Raw genomic sequence first — 6,475 nt, forward strand, 5'->3', positions numbered from 1 at the left:
AGTCTAAACGAATAAGGAGTGATTAAAGGACTTAATTATGTGATTAGACAAGATTTAGTTAGCCTCTAGTTGGAATGGAACTAGGTTGGAAACACAATCCCTTGATTTAGGGGTACTTGGTACTTTTACTTCTAGAATGCCATGATTACAAGCCTTGAAAATTGATCCCTCACACTCCCCTAGGTTGGCCGGCCATGGGGAAGGAAAATGGAGAATATTCTATTCAATATATGTGTACTATGGAGAAATTCCCAATATATATATATATATATATAGATTCACAAATTGATTTGGTAGTACTATAGTGTAAAAAGTATATGTACTGGTTTGGGGCAAATCTTGAAATTAATAAAAGAAGTGAGGGCTTGGAATTAAACTCATGTATTGGAACCTTATTTATGTAGAATTAAATTAAATTAGGCTAAGGAACCTAATTCGGCTAGGATATTCTTGTTCCGATAAAAATTAAAAATACTAACCGGCAAGATTCACAATAATTTAAGAAACTAAGGGGCTTTAAGGAAATAATTCAAACGTAAGAGTTTTTAAAGAAAATACATTTTTCAGGGGCTTCACACAATGCCTAGCATCTCATATAGCATCCAGGCAAATACTTCTATGTTGGCCCGTAAGAAAGCCTCTAACTCCCTTTCCTCATCCTCAGCCAATCCTGAGCCGAGAAGAAAAAAGTGCTCTTCATTTCCTTCTTGGACCAGAATTTTCTTCAAGGCTTCCTCACTCTTCTCGGCCGATTCTTTGTCGACATCGTCTAGAACATCTATGTCCTCGTCCTCAGCTTTCACTTTTTCTGCCTCTCGCACGTTGCAGGTGGATTTTATTACTGTCATGGAACAATTCTTTGCCTGCACTTGATCCCCTCTGACTTCCTTAATCCCCTGTTTAGTTAAAAATCGCAATAGCTGGTGTAGTGTTGAGGAAACAGCCCTCATTGCGTGCGACCACGACCTTCCCAGGATAACATTGTAAGGGGAGGGGTTGTCAATTATTGTAAACTCTATGCTTACCTTCCTGGTGTCTGCCTGCACCTCCAAATTTATTGCTCCCAAGGGCCATGTTGGCGTTCCATTGAACCCGACCATTGGGTTATTGGCCTGCTCCTTGTAACATCTGTAACATCTGACATACATGATGTCACAAGAACTGCCTTGGTCAATCAGAATACGTTTTACCTGGTATTCTCCCACCTTGAGGGTCACCACCAGAGCATCGTTGTGTGGATGCTGCACCATATTTAGGTCTACCTCAGTAAAGGACACCATCGGTCCCTGGTACTCGTTTGTCCTAGGCCTCTTTTGTTGGACCTGATACACATGTTGTAAGTGTCTCACCTTCTAAGTCTCTTCTCGTATATCATTCTCATTAACCTTTGAGTGGATCACATTGATCACCCGAGGTTCTGTCTATTATGGTTGTGGCGGAGGTGGTGCCGGGAGATGTCTTGTATGCTCTTCCCTCGTTCTGGCCTCATCTACTAGGTCCCTCAAGTGACCCTGTCTGACCAGGTCTTCCAAGTGCGTCTTTAGGGCTCTATACCTCTAAGTTAGGTGCCCATCCTCATTGTGGTAAGTGCGGTGCTTCCCAAGGCTCCTTCCCATGAACTCGCCAGGGACCCTCTCCAGCGTTCTATAATACGACTGGTTCCTGATCCTTTTTAGAACTTTGTAAACTGGGATCCGGAACACAGTGGTGACTACCTATGCAGCCCTCAACCCTGTTTCCTACCTGTTAAAACCAGTATTACCTCGGCCTTGCTTTGGCGAGCCGTTCCTTTTCTCCTATTTGGGTGCCTTATTTTCCGACGTGTTCTCTTCTGCTCTAGCATACTTCTCGATCCGTGCCATGAGCTCCTCCATACTCTTTGGTAGAGTTTTACCAATGACTTTTAAAGCGGGCATTTATCTTCCAGGCTATTCTTAAAAGACACGACCGCCAATTCTTGGATGCATCCCGGTATTCAGTTGAACACCTCATAATACCTTTTAGCATAGGCCCTGAGGCCTTCACCTTCGCTAATTTTCAGAGCCATCAAGGAGTCTACCCTTAGTGGCTGCAACTTGTTCGTAACAAACCTGGCTACAAACATCTCGACCAGGCCTTCCCAACTCTTCACAGTTCCTTTCAGAAACTTGTGTAACCAATTCGATGTGATTTCACTAAAGGATAAGGGGAACACCTTGCACAGCAATAGTTCATTCCCGGTATACAAAGCCATTGAATTCAGATATAAGCCGATGTGGAAGTTTGGATTGGACTTACCGTCATAAATTTGGAACATCAGCATATGAAACCTTTTTAAGGCCTCAAACTTATCCAACTTAACTGAGAACGACGTTCTTAGTTTGACAGGGGATATGACTTCAGCATTATGTTACTTCCTCTAGAGGTAGTCCCTCAAATCCTCCTTAGTCCGACTAGGAGCTCGGTTATCAACAGATTTCAATCTTTTTGGTGCGCTACTCCAGTGTCGTTATGTGTCCTCTTGGACTTCTCTTCATTCACCATGTCAAAACACAGGCTCTTCTCTTGGATATTCCGGGGCTCTTTGACATACGTCCCCCTGGTCCGAGGTGTCCTCTACGAGTCACCTCTGATCGACTCTCCTTTTCTGACATCTCGTAAAGGCCAATGTGAGGGCTCCTTTTCCCTGCCATGTTGTGGGACTGCTGGGGTTATTTTCTGCCCTCATTTCTAGGCGTCAATCTTGGGCCCTGGCATCGGCATGTCCTGTAACGGAAATGATGGTTGCATGACGTTGTTTTGCATCATGAAGTTGACAACCGATTGTAAGTCTGCCAACTTCTTGGCCATTCCCTTCATCTCACTGTCCCTCCTCAGGCATCTATCTTTCCATACCTAGAGGTTGCTTTCGTTGTAATACTCATCTTGGCCTGATTTCTTTGGGGCGTCTCCATCTTTGCCGACGTCCTTCTGCACAAGATTCGGATCCTGTGTTCCTTCATCACAGTTTTCTTCATCGATGTTAAGATCGGCATATTTAGCGCTCCTACATGGGACGTCGTCCACGATCTTTTCTTTCTGCCCGTCATTGGCCATTTATTCTCCTTACGTTCCCACAAACGAAGCCAAATTGTGGGTGTTGATTTTCAACCACACAACCAAGAGAGGGAGCTCAGCTGGAGAGCACCGACAGAATAAATTAATCCCACCAACCTGCACAAGAAGATAAGAATGGGCACTCCGACGATCAAGTCAGTAATCAATATCTCAAAGATAGCAAATTGTGGTTAATCTCACAAGAAAGAACTTACTGCTCACAATATATCACCCATCCTTGAGACCCACGAGAGTGCCCTACTTTTATAGTCAGTACTGACTTGATCCCTGTAAAAACCTTACTTTAGTGGACTCAAGCTCAATACTCATCATGGACTCTCCGCTAGATAGGGATAAACTCTCTAAGAGTTTTATCTTTATCCAGATTGAGATCATCTCCTATTCTAAGACTCTTATCCCTTATTCGCTTATCTTGGATTCTGGTATCTGCGCAGATAACCTCGGCCTAGCCGAGATCACCTCGGCATCATGACCAGGCCACGTGGCATCTCAGCTGACACTTCGGCATCACCTTGGCCTCATGCTGTCATTCACAAAATATGTCCCCACAACTGTTTTTCTTTTTTTCTAGTTATGTACATTAATTAGTCAAAAAAATGGATGGTAAATATATATATTTTTAATTTTATAAAATATTGTTCAAACAAAGAGTGAGCAAGTTTGAAAACTAGTTAAAATAATCAAAAAGCTAATTCTTTTCTTTATTTCTCTGTACGATTTTTCATAAAAATTTTAAAAATCAATTAAAATAACTAATTTTCAAAACAACTCTATATTTATTGAGACTAATATGAACGTTTTTAGTGGGAAAATTGAGTGAATTCTCAAATTATTTTTTAGCATTTTTTTAATTAGTCAAAAAAATGAATAAAAAATTTGGAGCAAGAAAAACTTGATGAGTAACTTTTAGGCCAAGTTTGGGATGTTCCAAAAAAGTCAAAAAGTCAAAAAGTTATTCAAAAAGTTAAAAAGTTAACACTATTCACCAAAAGTCAACAATTACGGCTGCACAACTCCCAATTCAAATTTTTCCCTTCAAATCAATTTTTATAATTTTTTATTACACATTTTCCAATAAAAAGTCAAAAAGTTAACCCAAACATCCATATTTTCAACCTCAATTTTTTAGTTCAAAAAGACAAAAAGTACACTTATTTAGTCTTCCCAAACTTAGCCTTAATTTGCTTAGCCTCACGGAAAAAACACTATGTTCTAATGGGACTTTCGGGAATTGCTTAACAAAGAAAGCACTTCAAACCTTTAGATGGTGTGAATAGTGCGGGGTAACAATATTAGTGTGGTGGAAGCATATGCATAATGACAATTAATTCTGGTACGTGTCAGTTTTATCATTGCCTAATCTTTCTTGACTTTTTCACGCACTTTTTTTAAGTGCACCACCAACCGCCTCAAATTAATTAGATGAGTATGACAAACGTACAACTAACGCACTCCTTTTCATCTCATCATCTTCTTCACGTTTCATCTCTAAGACCATCTCCAACAATTTATTAAAGTTGACATTAAATTTAAATTTTGATAAAAAAATTATTATTTGATGCTCCAACGATTGCACTAAATCGATATCAAATTGAGATTTCATCAAACAATTCATCAAACTGAGAATAAGATACTGATTTCACCAAAACACTATTTGTGACCGTTGAAGGGAGAACCCGATCGACCAACCGGTTACCCGACCGGTTGACCAAGTGGTCAACCGATTTCCTTTACAATTTGTGGGTTCAAACCGGTCAAAAAAAGTTCAAACAGGTAAAAAAAAAAAATTTATTTTGCCTTACCGGTCGACCGACCGGTCGACCCAAACATCTTAAATGAGAATGAAAGCTGCAAACATGATTAGTCTGTTATCAAATTAAAGAAACAATTGTTTAATCATAGATTCATCTGATTGCTGAGATATTGACAATACATCTTTACTGAAACCACCAAACATCTTTATAGAAATAATTGATGAATCTATTGATGAATCTATGAAAGCTGCAATTGTTTACATCATGAATAATATTTACGCTTACCGGTCGACCAACCGGTCGACCCACGGGATTTGATACGGGATTTGATGCACCGTTGGAGCGAGTGGTATCAAATTTGATGAAATTGGTCATTTTGAACTCAAATTTGGTGAAAAAAGAAATTCACCGTTGGAGATGCTCTAAGAGAAAATTACTGTATTTCTTTTAAATTTAAATTTAAATCTTTAAATAATTTATTTTGTAAAATCTTTTATATATATCATTCATAAAAAATAAAAATAAAATTGATCAAATCATTGTAATAAGTTTATTTTATTGTATTTATATCTGAAAAATAGACGACAAAATTTTTTTTTTTAAATTTGCCATCAATTATTTTTTAAACAAATGAAATAATATAAAAAAATGTTACGATTATAAGGCCGATCTAATTCTTACTTACAAAACCAATGACTAGAATCATTAAAACATGACTCGTGATGAGCTTTATAAGTCTGAATATATCAAGTTTATATTTAAATTTAAGAGAACTTCAACCCTTAAAAATAATCTTAATATGATATCTGTCATTTATATTGTGTTTAGATGAAAAAATTTTAAGAGACATCAGGAGAGAGTAATAACAGAATAAGTAAATAAATAAATAAAATAAAAATTATTTTTTTCACATTTCCATTTTTATTCTCTTCACAAATTTATGAGCGAATTACATTAACAGTCTCTATAGTTTAGAGTTTGTGTCATTTTGGTGCTTCATTTTTTAATTGTGATATATTTGACCCTAAATTTTAAATCTTGTTCCAATTAAGGACAATTGAAAACATTGTTGCTCCATTTGAAGGGCAAAATCGTCATACAACTTATTTTTGTATCAGTTATTTATTTTGTATTGGTTAACTTATATATTGTTTGAAACATAATGACATTTTTTTTAATGAATAATGTTGGAACGTTCATGATTATAAAGTTTGGTTTGGTTTGGTTTTCAGAATCTATTTTCAGAAAAATTTTCTAAGAAACTAAAAAGTAAATTGGTAAAAAAAAATAAATTAAAAGCACATCATTTTTATATAATTTTGTCTTTTGTGAGGGTAGAAATAATTTTTTAAAATAAATTTTTTTTTATATTTATTTTTGTTAAATTAGTTTTTATTTTTCAAAAGTTAAATATGGCGACAATTTTGATATCATTATTAAACCAATCCATTAAATCAAAAAATCCAGAATTAAAAATATTTCATATATTAAACATATCGATTATACACTAAAAGCCTAATAATCTCTCATTACATAATAACCATTTAAAAAAATCTGTTAATAATAAATAGAATCATCTATTACATGATAACCATCCAAAAGTATCAACAAAAACAATCATCCAT

This window comes from Camellia sinensis, chromosome 14 (genome assembly GCF_055761805.1).
Source record: "Camellia sinensis isolate YWXY chromosome 14, ASM5576180v1, whole genome shotgun sequence".
In the NCBI taxonomy this organism is placed as follows: Eukaryota; Viridiplantae; Streptophyta; class Magnoliopsida; order Ericales; family Theaceae; genus Camellia; species Camellia sinensis.